This window comes from Ascaphus truei, unplaced genomic scaffold (genome assembly GCF_040206685.1).
Source record: "Ascaphus truei isolate aAscTru1 unplaced genomic scaffold, aAscTru1.hap1 HAP1_SCAFFOLD_1615, whole genome shotgun sequence".
Taxonomy (NCBI): domain Eukaryota; kingdom Metazoa; phylum Chordata; class Amphibia; order Anura; family Ascaphidae; genus Ascaphus; species Ascaphus truei.
Genome location: NW_027454506.1, coordinates 63,847 through 74,579, shown reverse-complemented (window position 1 = coordinate 74,579; position 10,733 = coordinate 63,847). Strand labels below are relative to the sequence as shown.

The 10,733-nt window shown below is 41.7% G+C and overlaps 22 non-coding genes across 22 annotated transcripts; all 22 read right to left on the bottom strand.

Annotated features, from left to right (window-relative positions):
* Positions 1 to 713: 713 nt before the first annotated feature.
* Positions 714 to 832, bottom strand: LOC142476596 (5S ribosomal RNA). Its single transcript, XR_012791829.1, has one exon. It is a non-coding gene; the product is annotated as a 5S ribosomal RNA (ribosomal RNA).
* A 286-nt stretch (positions 833 to 1,118) lies between these two features.
* LOC142476558 (5S ribosomal RNA) lies at positions 1,119 to 1,237 on the bottom strand. Its single transcript, XR_012791793.1, has one exon. It is a non-coding gene; the product is annotated as a 5S ribosomal RNA (ribosomal RNA).
* A 286-nt stretch (positions 1,238 to 1,523) lies between these two features.
* Positions 1,524 to 1,642, bottom strand: LOC142476562 (5S ribosomal RNA). Its single transcript, XR_012791797.1, has one exon. It is a non-coding gene; the product is annotated as a 5S ribosomal RNA (ribosomal RNA).
* Positions 1,643 to 2,318: 676 nt separating this feature from the next.
* Positions 2,319 to 2,437, bottom strand: LOC142476595 (5S ribosomal RNA). Its single transcript, XR_012791828.1, has one exon. It is a non-coding gene; the product is annotated as a 5S ribosomal RNA (ribosomal RNA).
* Positions 2,438 to 2,723: 286 nt separating this feature from the next.
* LOC142476594 (5S ribosomal RNA) lies at positions 2,724 to 2,842 on the bottom strand. The gene has a single exon (XR_012791827.1). It is a non-coding gene; the product is annotated as a 5S ribosomal RNA (ribosomal RNA).
* A 286-nt stretch (positions 2,843 to 3,128) lies between these two features.
* Positions 3,129 to 3,247, bottom strand: LOC142476561 (5S ribosomal RNA). Its single transcript, XR_012791796.1, has one exon. It is a non-coding gene; the product is annotated as a 5S ribosomal RNA (ribosomal RNA).
* A 286-nt stretch (positions 3,248 to 3,533) lies between these two features.
* Positions 3,534 to 3,652, bottom strand: LOC142476560 (5S ribosomal RNA). The gene has a single exon (XR_012791795.1). It is a non-coding gene; the product is annotated as a 5S ribosomal RNA (ribosomal RNA).
* Positions 3,653 to 3,938: 286 nt separating this feature from the next.
* On the bottom strand, positions 3,939 to 4,057 carry LOC142476559 (5S ribosomal RNA). The gene has a single exon (XR_012791794.1). It is a non-coding gene; the product is annotated as a 5S ribosomal RNA (ribosomal RNA).
* A 286-nt stretch (positions 4,058 to 4,343) lies between these two features.
* LOC142476557 (5S ribosomal RNA) lies at positions 4,344 to 4,462 on the bottom strand. The gene has a single exon (XR_012791792.1). It is a non-coding gene; the product is annotated as a 5S ribosomal RNA (ribosomal RNA).
* A 286-nt stretch (positions 4,463 to 4,748) lies between these two features.
* Positions 4,749 to 4,867, bottom strand: LOC142476556 (5S ribosomal RNA). The gene has a single exon (XR_012791791.1). It is a non-coding gene; the product is annotated as a 5S ribosomal RNA (ribosomal RNA).
* A 286-nt stretch (positions 4,868 to 5,153) lies between these two features.
* Positions 5,154 to 5,272, bottom strand: LOC142476613 (5S ribosomal RNA). Its single transcript, XR_012791845.1, has one exon. It is a non-coding gene; the product is annotated as a 5S ribosomal RNA (ribosomal RNA).
* A 286-nt stretch (positions 5,273 to 5,558) lies between these two features.
* LOC142476555 (5S ribosomal RNA) lies at positions 5,559 to 5,677 on the bottom strand. The gene has a single exon (XR_012791790.1). It is a non-coding gene; the product is annotated as a 5S ribosomal RNA (ribosomal RNA).
* Positions 5,678 to 5,963: 286 nt separating this feature from the next.
* On the bottom strand, positions 5,964 to 6,082 carry LOC142476554 (5S ribosomal RNA). The gene has a single exon (XR_012791789.1). It is a non-coding gene; the product is annotated as a 5S ribosomal RNA (ribosomal RNA).
* Positions 6,083 to 6,368: 286 nt separating this feature from the next.
* On the bottom strand, positions 6,369 to 6,487 carry LOC142476553 (5S ribosomal RNA). The gene has a single exon (XR_012791788.1). It is a non-coding gene; the product is annotated as a 5S ribosomal RNA (ribosomal RNA).
* Positions 6,488 to 6,773: 286 nt separating this feature from the next.
* LOC142476552 (5S ribosomal RNA) lies at positions 6,774 to 6,892 on the bottom strand. Its single transcript, XR_012791787.1, has one exon. It is a non-coding gene; the product is annotated as a 5S ribosomal RNA (ribosomal RNA).
* A 286-nt stretch (positions 6,893 to 7,178) lies between these two features.
* Positions 7,179 to 7,297, bottom strand: LOC142476551 (5S ribosomal RNA). The gene has a single exon (XR_012791786.1). It is a non-coding gene; the product is annotated as a 5S ribosomal RNA (ribosomal RNA).
* A 676-nt stretch (positions 7,298 to 7,973) lies between these two features.
* Positions 7,974 to 8,092, bottom strand: LOC142476593 (5S ribosomal RNA). Its single transcript, XR_012791825.1, has one exon. It is a non-coding gene; the product is annotated as a 5S ribosomal RNA (ribosomal RNA).
* A 286-nt stretch (positions 8,093 to 8,378) lies between these two features.
* LOC142476547 (5S ribosomal RNA) lies at positions 8,379 to 8,497 on the bottom strand. Its single transcript, XR_012791782.1, has one exon. It is a non-coding gene; the product is annotated as a 5S ribosomal RNA (ribosomal RNA).
* Positions 8,498 to 8,783: 286 nt separating this feature from the next.
* On the bottom strand, positions 8,784 to 8,902 carry LOC142476550 (5S ribosomal RNA). Its single transcript, XR_012791785.1, has one exon. It is a non-coding gene; the product is annotated as a 5S ribosomal RNA (ribosomal RNA).
* A 676-nt stretch (positions 8,903 to 9,578) lies between these two features.
* LOC142476549 (5S ribosomal RNA) lies at positions 9,579 to 9,697 on the bottom strand. Its single transcript, XR_012791784.1, has one exon. It is a non-coding gene; the product is annotated as a 5S ribosomal RNA (ribosomal RNA).
* Positions 9,698 to 9,983: 286 nt separating this feature from the next.
* On the bottom strand, positions 9,984 to 10,102 carry LOC142476548 (5S ribosomal RNA). The gene has a single exon (XR_012791783.1). It is a non-coding gene; the product is annotated as a 5S ribosomal RNA (ribosomal RNA).
* A 286-nt stretch (positions 10,103 to 10,388) lies between these two features.
* LOC142476546 (5S ribosomal RNA) lies at positions 10,389 to 10,507 on the bottom strand. The gene has a single exon (XR_012791781.1). It is a non-coding gene; the product is annotated as a 5S ribosomal RNA (ribosomal RNA).
* Positions 10,508 to 10,733: the final 226 nt, after the last annotated feature.

Genomic DNA, 10,733 nt, shown 5'->3' with positions numbered 1-10,733 from the left:
CGGGATCGGGCGCTGTCAAGGTAGTATGGCCGTAGGTGGAGATTGCTGTCTCATGATATCCTCTCATTCTTAAATCCATGAGCCTATATCTTGCTCCATGCATACACAGAGACTGAGAAAATGACAGGTGCACTCAAATGTACTATAGACGGAATTCTTGATGTCAGAATTCTATTTTGGAAGGTTGCATTGTGTTGAACTTTCAGAGGAAAAAACGATAGATTTCTTTGCCACTGCGGGAAAAAAGTAGTAAAAAATTTCAGAGGTGCCTATATTCAACCTCCTCCTGTTTGGATTTGAACTCACTATCTCTTCCAAGTATCAGCTTGAACACTGCACACCCCAACTCTGTGAGCCACAAGCTCACCATATAACATGCTTAGTGTTCTGAGGCCTGTATGATATATTTCTAAATGACATGGGAGGCATAAGTGTATTATTGTGACCGTTAAAAAAATACATTCTTGAAGAATTACCTTAAATGGAGAAATTAAATCAGAGACTGAGAAAATGACAGGTGCACTCAAATATACTATAGACGGAATTCTTGATGTCAGAATTCTATTTTGGAAGGTTGCATTGTGTTGAACTTTCAGAGGAAAAAACAATATATTTCTTTGCCACTCCGGGAAAAAAGTAGCAAGAAATGAAACATTTTCATTTGCTGCGAGGAATGCCATGTATATTTTCATTAGGGAAGCGAAAAATAAAAACCCCTACAGCACCTGGTATTCCCAGGCAGTCTCCCAACCCAGTACTAATCAAGCCTCACCCTGCTTAGCTTCCGAGATCTGACGGGATCGGGCGCTTTCAAGGTAGTATGGCCGTAGGTGGAGATTGCTGTCTCATGATATCCTCTCATTCTTAAATCCATGAGCCTATATCTTGCTCCATGCATACACAGAGACTGAGAAAATGACAGGTGCACTCAAATGTACTATAGACGGAATTCTTGATGTCAGAATTCTATTTTGGAAGGTTGCATTGTGTTGAACTTTCTGAGGAAAAAACGATATATTTCTTTGCCACTGCGGGAAAAAAGTAGTAAAAAATGAAACATTTTCATTTGCTGCAAGGAATGCCATGTATATTTTCATTAGGGAAGCAAAAAATAAAAACACCCACAGCACCTGGTATTCCCAGGCAGTCTCCCAACCCAGTACTAATCAAGCCTCACCCTGCTTAGCTTCCGAGATCTGACGGGATCGGGCGCTTTCAAGGTAGTATGGCCGTAGGTGGAGATTGCTGTCTCATGATATCCTCTCATTCTTAAATCCATGAGCCTATATCTTGCTCCATGCATACACAGAGACTGAGAAAATGACAGGTGCACTCAAATGTACTATAGACGGAATTCTTGATGTCAGAATTCTATTTTGGAAGGTTGCATTGTGTTGAACTTTCAGAGGAAAAAACGATATATTTCTTTGCCACTGCGGGAAAAAAGTAGCAAGAAATGAAACATTTTCATTTGCTGCGAGGAATGCCATGTATATTTTCATTAGGGAAGCGAAAAATAAAAACCCCTACAGCACCTGGTATTCCCAGGCAGTCTCCCAACCCAGTACTAATCAAGCCTCACCCTGCTTAGCTTCCGAGATCTGACGGGATCGGGCGCTGTCAAGGTAGTATGGCCGTAGGTGGAGATTGCTGTCTCATGATATCCTCTCATTCTTAAATCCATGAGCCTATATCTTGCTCCATGCATACACAGAGACTGAGAAAATGACAGGTGCACTCAAATGTACTATAGACGGAATTCTTGATGTCAGAATTCTATTTTGGAAGGTTGCATTGTGTTGAACTTTCAGAGGAAAAAACGATAGATTTCTTTGCCACTGCGGGAAAAAAGTAGTAAAAAATTTCAGAGGTGCCTATATTCAACCTCCTCCTGTTTGGATTTGAACTCACTATCTCTTCCAAGTATCAGCTTGAACACTGCACACCCCAACTCTGTGAGCCACAAGCTCACCATATAACATGCTGAGTGTTCTGAGGCCTGTATGATATATTTCTAAATGACATGGGAGGCATAAGTGTATTATTGTGACCGTTAAAAAAATACATTCTTGAAGAATTACCTTAAATGGAGAAATTAAATCAGAGACTGAGAAAATGACAGGTGCACTCAAATATACTATAGACGGAATTCTTGATGTCAAAATTCTATTTTGGAAGGTTGCATTGTGTTGAACTTTCAGAGGAAAAAACAATATATTTCTTTGCCACTCCGGGAAAAAAGTAGCAAGAAATGAAACATTTTCATTTGCTGCGAGGAATGCCATGTATATTTTCATTAGGGAAGCGAAAAATAAAAACCCCTACAGCACCTGGTATTCCCAGGCAGTCTCCCAACCCAGTACTAATCAAGCCTCACCCTGCTTAGCTTCCGAGATCTGACGGGATCGGGCGCTTTCAAGGTAGTATGGCCGTAGGTGGAGATTGCTGTCTCATGATATCCTCTCATTCTTAAATCCATGAGCCTATATCTTGCTCCATGCATACACAGAGACTGAGAAAATGACAGGTGCACTCAAATGTACTATAGACGGAATTCTTGATGTCAGAATTCTATTTTGGAAGGTTGCATTGTGTTGAACTTTCTGAGGAAAAAACAATATATTTCTTTGCCACTCCGGGAAAAAAGTAGCAAGAAATGAAACATTTTCATTTGCTGCGAGGAATGCCATGTATATTTTCATTAGGGAAGCGAAAAATAAAAACCCCTACAGCACCTGGTATTCCCAGGCAGTCTCCCAACCCAGTACTAATCAAGCCTCACCCTGCTTAGCTTCCGAGATCTGACGGGATCGGGCGCTTTCAAGGTAGTATGGCCGTAGGTGGAGATTGCTGTCTCATGATATCCTCTCATTCTTAAATCCATGAGCCTATATCTTGCTCCATGCATACACAGAGACTGAGAAAATGACAGGTGCACTCAAATGTACTATAGACGGAATTCTTGATGTCAGAATTCTATTTTGGAAGGTTGCATTGTGTTGAACTTTCAGAGGAAAAAACGATATATTTCTTTGCCACTGCGGGAAAAAAGTAGCAAGAAATGAAACATTTTCATTTGCTGCGAGGAATGCCATGTATATTTTCATTAGGGAAGCGAAAAATAAAAACCCCTACAGCACCTGGTATTCCCAGGCAGTCTCCCAACCCAGTACTAATCAAGCCTCACCCTGCTTAGCTTCCGAGATCTGACGGGATCGGGCGCTGTCAAGGTAGTATGGCCGTAGGTGGAGATTGCTGTCTCATGATATCCTCTCATTCTTAAATCCATGAGCCTATATCTTGCTCCATGCATACACAGAGACTGAGAAAATGACAGGTGCACTCAAATGTACTATAGACGGAATTCTTGATGTCAGAATTCTATTTTGGAAGGTTGCATTGTGTTGAACTTTCAGAGGAAAAAACGATATATTTCTTTGCCACTGCGGGAAAAAAGTAGCAAGAAATGAAACATTTTCATTTGCTGCGAGGAATGCCATGTATATTTTCATTAGGGAAGCGAAAAATAAAAACCCCTACAGCACCTGGTATTCCCAGGCAGTCTCCCAACCCAGTACTAATCAAGCCTCACCCTGCTTAGCTTCCGAGATCTGACGGGATCGGGCGCTGTCAAGGTAGTATGGCCGTAGGTGGAGATTGCTGTCTCATGATATCCTCTCATTCTTAAATCCATGAGCCTATATCTTGCTCCATGCATACACAGAGACTGAGAAAATGACAGGTGCACTCAAATGTACTATAGACGGAATTCTTGATGTCAGAATTCTATTTTGGAAGGTTGCATTGTGTTGAACTTTCAGAGGAAAAAACGATAGATTTCTTTGCCACTGCGGGAAAAAAGTAGCAAGAAATGAAACATTTTCATTTGCTGCGAGGAATGCCATGTATATTTTCATTAGGGAAGCGAAAAATAAAAACCCCTACAGCACCTGGTATTCCCAGGCAGTCTCCCAACCCAGTACTAATCAAGCCTCACCCTGCTTAGCTTCCGAGATCTGACGGGATCGGGCGCTGTCAAGGTAGTATGGCCGTAGGTGGAGATTGCTGTCTCATGATATCCTCTCATTCTTAAATCCATGAGCCTATATCTTGCTCCATGCATACACAGAGACTGAGAAAATGACAGGTGCACTCAAATGTACTATAGACGGAATTCTTGATGTCAGAATTCTATTTTGGAAGGTTGCATTGTGTTGAACTTTCAGAGGAAAAAACGATAGATTTCTTTGCCACTGCGGGAAAAAAGTAGCAAGAAATGAAACATTTTCATTTGCTGCGAGGAATGCCATGTATATTTTCATTAGGGAAGCGAAAAATAAAAACCCCTACAGCACCTGGTATTCCCAGGCAGTCTCCCAACCCAGTACTAATCAAGCCTCACCCTGCTTAGCTTCCGAGATCTGACGGGATCGGGCGCTGTCAAGGTAGTATGGCCGTAGGTGGAGATTGCTGTCTCATGATATCCTCTCATTCTTAAATCCATGAGCCTATATCTTGCTCCATGCATACACAGAGACTGAGAAAATGACAGGTGCACTCAAATGTACTATAGACGGAATTCTTGATGTCAGAATTCTATTTTGGAAGGTTGCATTGTGTTGAACTTTCAGAGGAAAAAACGATATATTTCTTTGCCACTGCGGGAAAAAAGTAGCAAGAAATGAAACATTTTCATTTGCTGCGAGGAATGCCATGTATATTTTCATTAGGGAAGCGAAAAATAAAAACCCCTACAGCACCTGGTATTCCCAGGCAGTCTCCCAACCCAGTACTAATCAAGCCTCACCCTGCTTAGCTTCCGAGATCTGACGGGATCGGGCGCTGTCAAGGTAGTATGGCCGTAGGTGGAGATTGCTGTCTCATGATATCCTCTCATTCTTAAATCCATGAGCCTATATCTTGCTCCATGCATACACAGAGACTGAGAAAATGACAGGTGCACTCAAATGTACTATAGACGGAATTCTTGATGTCAGAATTCTATTTTGGAAGGTTGCATTGTGTTGAACTTTCTGAGGAAAAAACGATATATTTCTTTGCCACTGCGGGAAAAAAGTAGTAAAAAATGAAACATTTTCATTTGCTGCAAGGAATGCCATGTATATTTTCATTAGGGAAGCAAAAAATAAAAACACCCACAGCACCTGGTATTCCCAGGCAGTCTCCCAACCCAGTACTAATCAAGCCTCACCCTGCTTAGCTTCCGAGATCTGACGGGATCGGGCGCTGTCAAGGTAGTATGGCCGTAGGTGGAGATTGCTGTCTCATGATATCCTCTCATTCTTAAATCCATGAGCCTATATCTTGCTCCATGCATACACAGAGACTGAGAAAATGACAGGTGCACTCAAATGTACTATAGACGGAATTCTTGATGTCAGAATTCTATTTTGGAAGGTTGCATTGTGTTGAACTTTCAGAGGAAAAAACGATAGATTTCTTTGCCACTGCGGGAAAAAAGTAGCAAGAAATGAAACATTTTCATTTGCTGCGAGGAATGCCATGTATATTTTCATTAGGGAAGCGAAAAATAAAAACCCCTACAGCACCTGGTATTCCCAGGCAGTCTCCCAACCCAGTACTAATCAAGCCTCACCCTGCTTAGCTTCCGAGATCTGACGGGATCGGGCGCTGTCAAGGTAGTATGGCCGTAGGTGGAGATTGCTGTCTCATGATATCCTCTCATTCTTAAATCCATGAGCCTATATCTTGCTCCATGCATACACAGAGACTGAGAAAATGACAGGTGCACTCAAATGTACTATAGACGGAATTCTTGATGTCAGAATTCTATTTTGGAAGGTTGCATTGTGTTGAACTTTCAGAGGAAAAAACGATAGATTTCTTTGCCACTGCGGGAAAAAAGTAGCAAGAAATGAAACATTTTCATTTGCTGCGAGGAATGCCATGTATATTTTCATTAGGGAAGCGAAAAATAAAAACCCCTACAGCACCTGGTATTCCCAGGCAGTCTCCCAACCCAGTACTAATCAAGCCTCACCCTGCTTAGCTTCCGAGATCTGACGGGATCGGGCGCTGTCAAGGTAGTATGGCCGTAGGTGGAGATTGCTGTCTCATGATATCCTCTCATTCTTAAATCCATGAGCCTATATCTTGCTCCATGCATACACAGAGACTGAGAAAATGACAGGTGCACTCAAATGTACTATAGACGGAATTCTTGATGTCAGAATTCTATTTTGGAAGGTTGCATTGTGTTGAACTTTCAGAGGAAAAAACGATATATTTCTTTGCCACTGCGGGAAAAAAGTAGCAAGAAATGAAACATTTTCATTTGCTGCGAGGAATGCCATGTATATTTTCATTAGGGAAGCGAAAAATAAAAACCCCTACAGCACCTGGTATTCCCAGGCAGTCTCCCAACCCAGTACTAATCAAGCCTCACCCTGCTTAGCTTCCGAGATCTGACGGGATCGGGCGCTGTCAAGGTAGTATGGCCGTAGGTGGAGATTGCTGTCTCATGATATCCTCTCATTCTTAAATCCATGAGCCTATATCTTGCTCCATGCATACACAGAGACTGAGAAAATGACAGGTGCACTCAAATGTACTATAGACGGAATTCTTGATGTCAGAATTCTATTTTGGAAGGTTGCATTGTGTTGAACTTTCAGAGGAAAAAACGATAGATTTCTTTGCCACTGCGGGAAAAAAGTAGCAAGAAATGAAACATTTTCATTTGCTGCGAGGAATGCCATGTATATTTTCATTAGGGAAGCGAAAAATAAAAACCCCTACAGCACCTGGTATTCCCAGGCAGTCTCCCAACCCAGTACTAATCAAGCCTCACCCTGCTTAGCTTCCGAGATCTGACGGGATCGGGCGCTGTCAAGGTAGTATGGCCGTAGGTGGAGATTGCTGTCTCATGATATCCTCTCATTCTTAAATCCATGAGCCTATATCTTGCTCCATGCATACACAGAGACTGAGAAAATGACAGGTGCACTCAAATGTACTATAGACGGAATTCTTGATGTCAGAATTCTATTTTGGAAGGTTGCATTGTGTTGAACTTTCAGAGGAAAAAACGATATATTTCTTTGCCACTGCGGGAAAAAAGTAGCAAGAAATGAAACATTTTCATTTGCTGCGAGGAATGCCATGTATATTTTCATTAGGGAAGCGAAAAATAAAAACCCCTACAGCACCTGGTATTCCCAGGCAGTCTCCCAACCCAGTACTAATCAAGCCTCACCCTGCTTAGCTTCCGAGATCTGACGGGATCGGGCGCTGTCAAGGTAGTATGGCCGTAGGTGGAGATTGCTGTCTCATGATATCCTCTCATTCTTAAATCCATGAGCCTATATCTTGCTCCATGCATACACAGAGACTGAGAAAATGACAGGTGCACTCAAATGTACTATAGACGGAATTCTTGATGTCAGAATTCTATTTTGGAAGGTTGCATTGTGTTGAACTTTCAGAGGAAAAAACGATAGATTTCTTTGCCACTGCGGGAAAAAAGTAGTAAAAAATTTCAGAGGTGCCTATATTCAACCTCCTCCTGTTTGGATTTGAACTCACTATCTCTTCCAAGTATCAGCTTGAACACTGCACACCCCAACTCTGTGAGCCACAAGCTCACCATATAACATGCTTAGTGTTCTGAGGCCTGTATGATATATTTCTAAATGACATGGGAGGCATAAGTGTATTATTGTGACCGTTAAAAAAATACATTCTTGAAGAATTACCTTAAATGGAGAAATTAAATCAGAGACTGAGAAAATGACAGGTGCACTCAAATATACTATAGACGGAATTCTTGATGTCAGAATTCTATTTTGGAAGGTTGCATTGTGTTGAACTTTCAGAGGAAAAAACAATATATTTCTTTGCCACTCCGGGAAAAAAGTAGCAAGAAATGAAACATTTTCATTTGCTGCGAGGAATGCCATGTATATTTTCATTAGGGAAGCGAAAAATAAAAACCCCTACAGCACCTGGTATTCCCAGGCAGTCTCCCAACCCAGTACTAATCAAGCCTCACCCTGCTTAGCTTCCGAGATCTGACGGGATCGGGCGCTTTCAAGGTAGTATGGCCGTAGGTGGAGATTGCTGTCTCATGATATCCTCTCATTCTTAAATCCATGAGCCTATATCTTGCTCCATGCATACACAGAGACTGAGAAAATGACAGGTGCACTCAAATGTACTATAGACGGAATTCTTGATGTCAGAATTCTATTTTGGAAGGTTGCATTGTGTTGAACTTTCTGAGGAAAAAACGATATATTTCTTTGCCACTGCGGGAAAAAAGTAGTAAAAAATGAAACATTTTCATTTGCTGCAAGGAATGCCATGTATATTTTCATTAGGGAAGCAAAAAATAAAAACACCCACAGCACCTGGTATTCCCAGGCAGTCTCCCAACCCAGTACTAATCAAGCCTCACCCTGCTTAGCTTCCGAGATCTGACGGGATCGGGCGCTTTCAAGGTAGTATGGCCGTAGGTGGAGATTGCTGTCTCATGATATCCTCTCATTCTTAAATCCATGAGCCTATATCTTGCTCCATGCATACACAGAGACTGAGAAAATGACAGGTGCACTCAAATGTACTATAGACGGAATTCTTGATTTCAGAATTCTATTTTGGAAGGTTGCATTGTGTTGAACTTTCAGAGGAAAAAACGATATATTTCTTTGCCACTGCGGGAAAAAAGTAGCAAGAAATGAAACATTTTCATTTGCTGCGAGGAATGCCATGTATATTTTCATTAGGGAAGCGAAAAATAAAAACCCCTACAGCACCTGGTATTCCCAGGCAGTCTCCCAACCCAGTACTAATCAAGCCTCACCCTGCTTAGCTTCCGAGATCTGACGGGATCGGGCGCTGTCAAGGTAGTATGGCCGTAGGTGGAGATTGCTGTCTCATGATATCCTCTCATTCTTAAATCCATGAGCCTATATCTTGCTCCATGCATACACAGAGACTGAGAAAATGACAGGTGCACTCAAATGTACTATAGACGGAATTCTTGATGTCAGAATTCTATTTTGGAAGGTTGCATTGTGTTGAACTTTCAGAGGAAAAAACGATAGATTTCTTTGCCACTGCGGGAAAAAAGTAGTAAAAAATTTCAGAGGTGCCTATATTCAACCTCCTCCTGTTTGGATTTGAACTCACTATCTCTTCCAAGTATCAGCTTGAACACTGCACACCCCAACTCTGTGAGCCACAAGCTCACCATATAACATGCTGAGTGTTCTGAGGCCTGTATGATATATTTCTAAATGACATGGGAGGCATAAGTGTATTATTGTGACCGTTAAAAAAATACATTCTTGAAGAATTACCTTAAATGGAGAAATTAAATCAGAGACTGAGAAAATGACAGGTGCACTCAAATATACTATAGACGGAATTCTTGATGTCAAAATTCTATTTTGGAAGGTTGCATTGTGTTGAACTTTCAGAGGAAAAAACAATATATTTCTTTGCCACTCCGGGAAAAAAGTAGCAAGAAATGAAACATTTTCATTTGCTGCGAGGAATGCCATGTATATTTTCATTAGGGAAGCGAAAAATAAAAACCCCTACAGCACCTGGTATTCCCAGGCAGTCTCCCAACCCAGTACTAATCAAGCCTCACCCTGCTTAGCTTCCGAGATCTGACGGGATCGGGCGCTGTCAAGGTAGTATGGCCGTAGGTGGAGATTGCTGTCTCATGATATCCTCTCATTCTTAAATCCATGAGCCTATATCTTGCTCCATGCATACACAGAGACTGAGAAAATGACAGGTGCACTCAAATGTACTATAGACGGAATTCTTGATGTCAGAATTCTATTTTGGAAGGTTGCATTGTGTTGAACTTTCAGAGGAAAAAACGATAGATTTCTTTGCCACTGCGGGAAAAAAGTAGCAAGAAATGAAACATTTTCATTTGCTGCGAGGAATGCCATGTATATTTTCATTAGGGAAGCGAAAAATAAAAACCCCTACAGCACCTGGTATTCCCAGGCAGTCTCCCAACCCAGTACTAATCAAGCCTCACCCTGCTTAGCTTCCGAGATCTGACGGGATCGGGCGCTGTCAAGGTAGTATGGCCGTAGGTGGAGATTGCTGTCTCATGATATCCTCTCATTCTTAAATCCATGAGCCTATATCTTGCTCCATGCATACACAGAGACTGAGAAAATGACAGGTGCACTCAAATGTACTATAGACGGAATTCTTGATGTCAGAATTCTATTTTGGAAGGTTGCATTGTGTTGAACTTTCAGAGGAAAAAACGATAGATTTCTTTGCCACTGCGGGAAAAAAGTAGCAAGAAATGAAACATTTTCATTTGCTGCGAGGAATGCCATGTATATTTTCATTAGGGAAGCGAAAAATAAAAACCCCTACAGCACCTGGTATTCCCAGGCAGTCTCCCAACCCAGTACTAATCAAGCCTCACCCTGCTTAGCTTCCGAGATCTGACGGGATCGGGCGCTGTCAAGGTAGTATGGCCGTAGGTGGAGATTGCTGTCTCATGATATCCTCTCATTCTTAAATCCATGAGCCTATATCTTGCTCCATGCATACACAGAGACTGAGAAAATGACAGGTGCACTCAAATGTACTATAGACGGAATTCTTGATGTCAGAATTCTATTTTGGAAGGTTGCATTGTGTTGAACTTTCAGAGGAAAAAACGATATATTTCTTTGCCACTGCGGGAAAAAAGTAGCAAGAAATGAAAC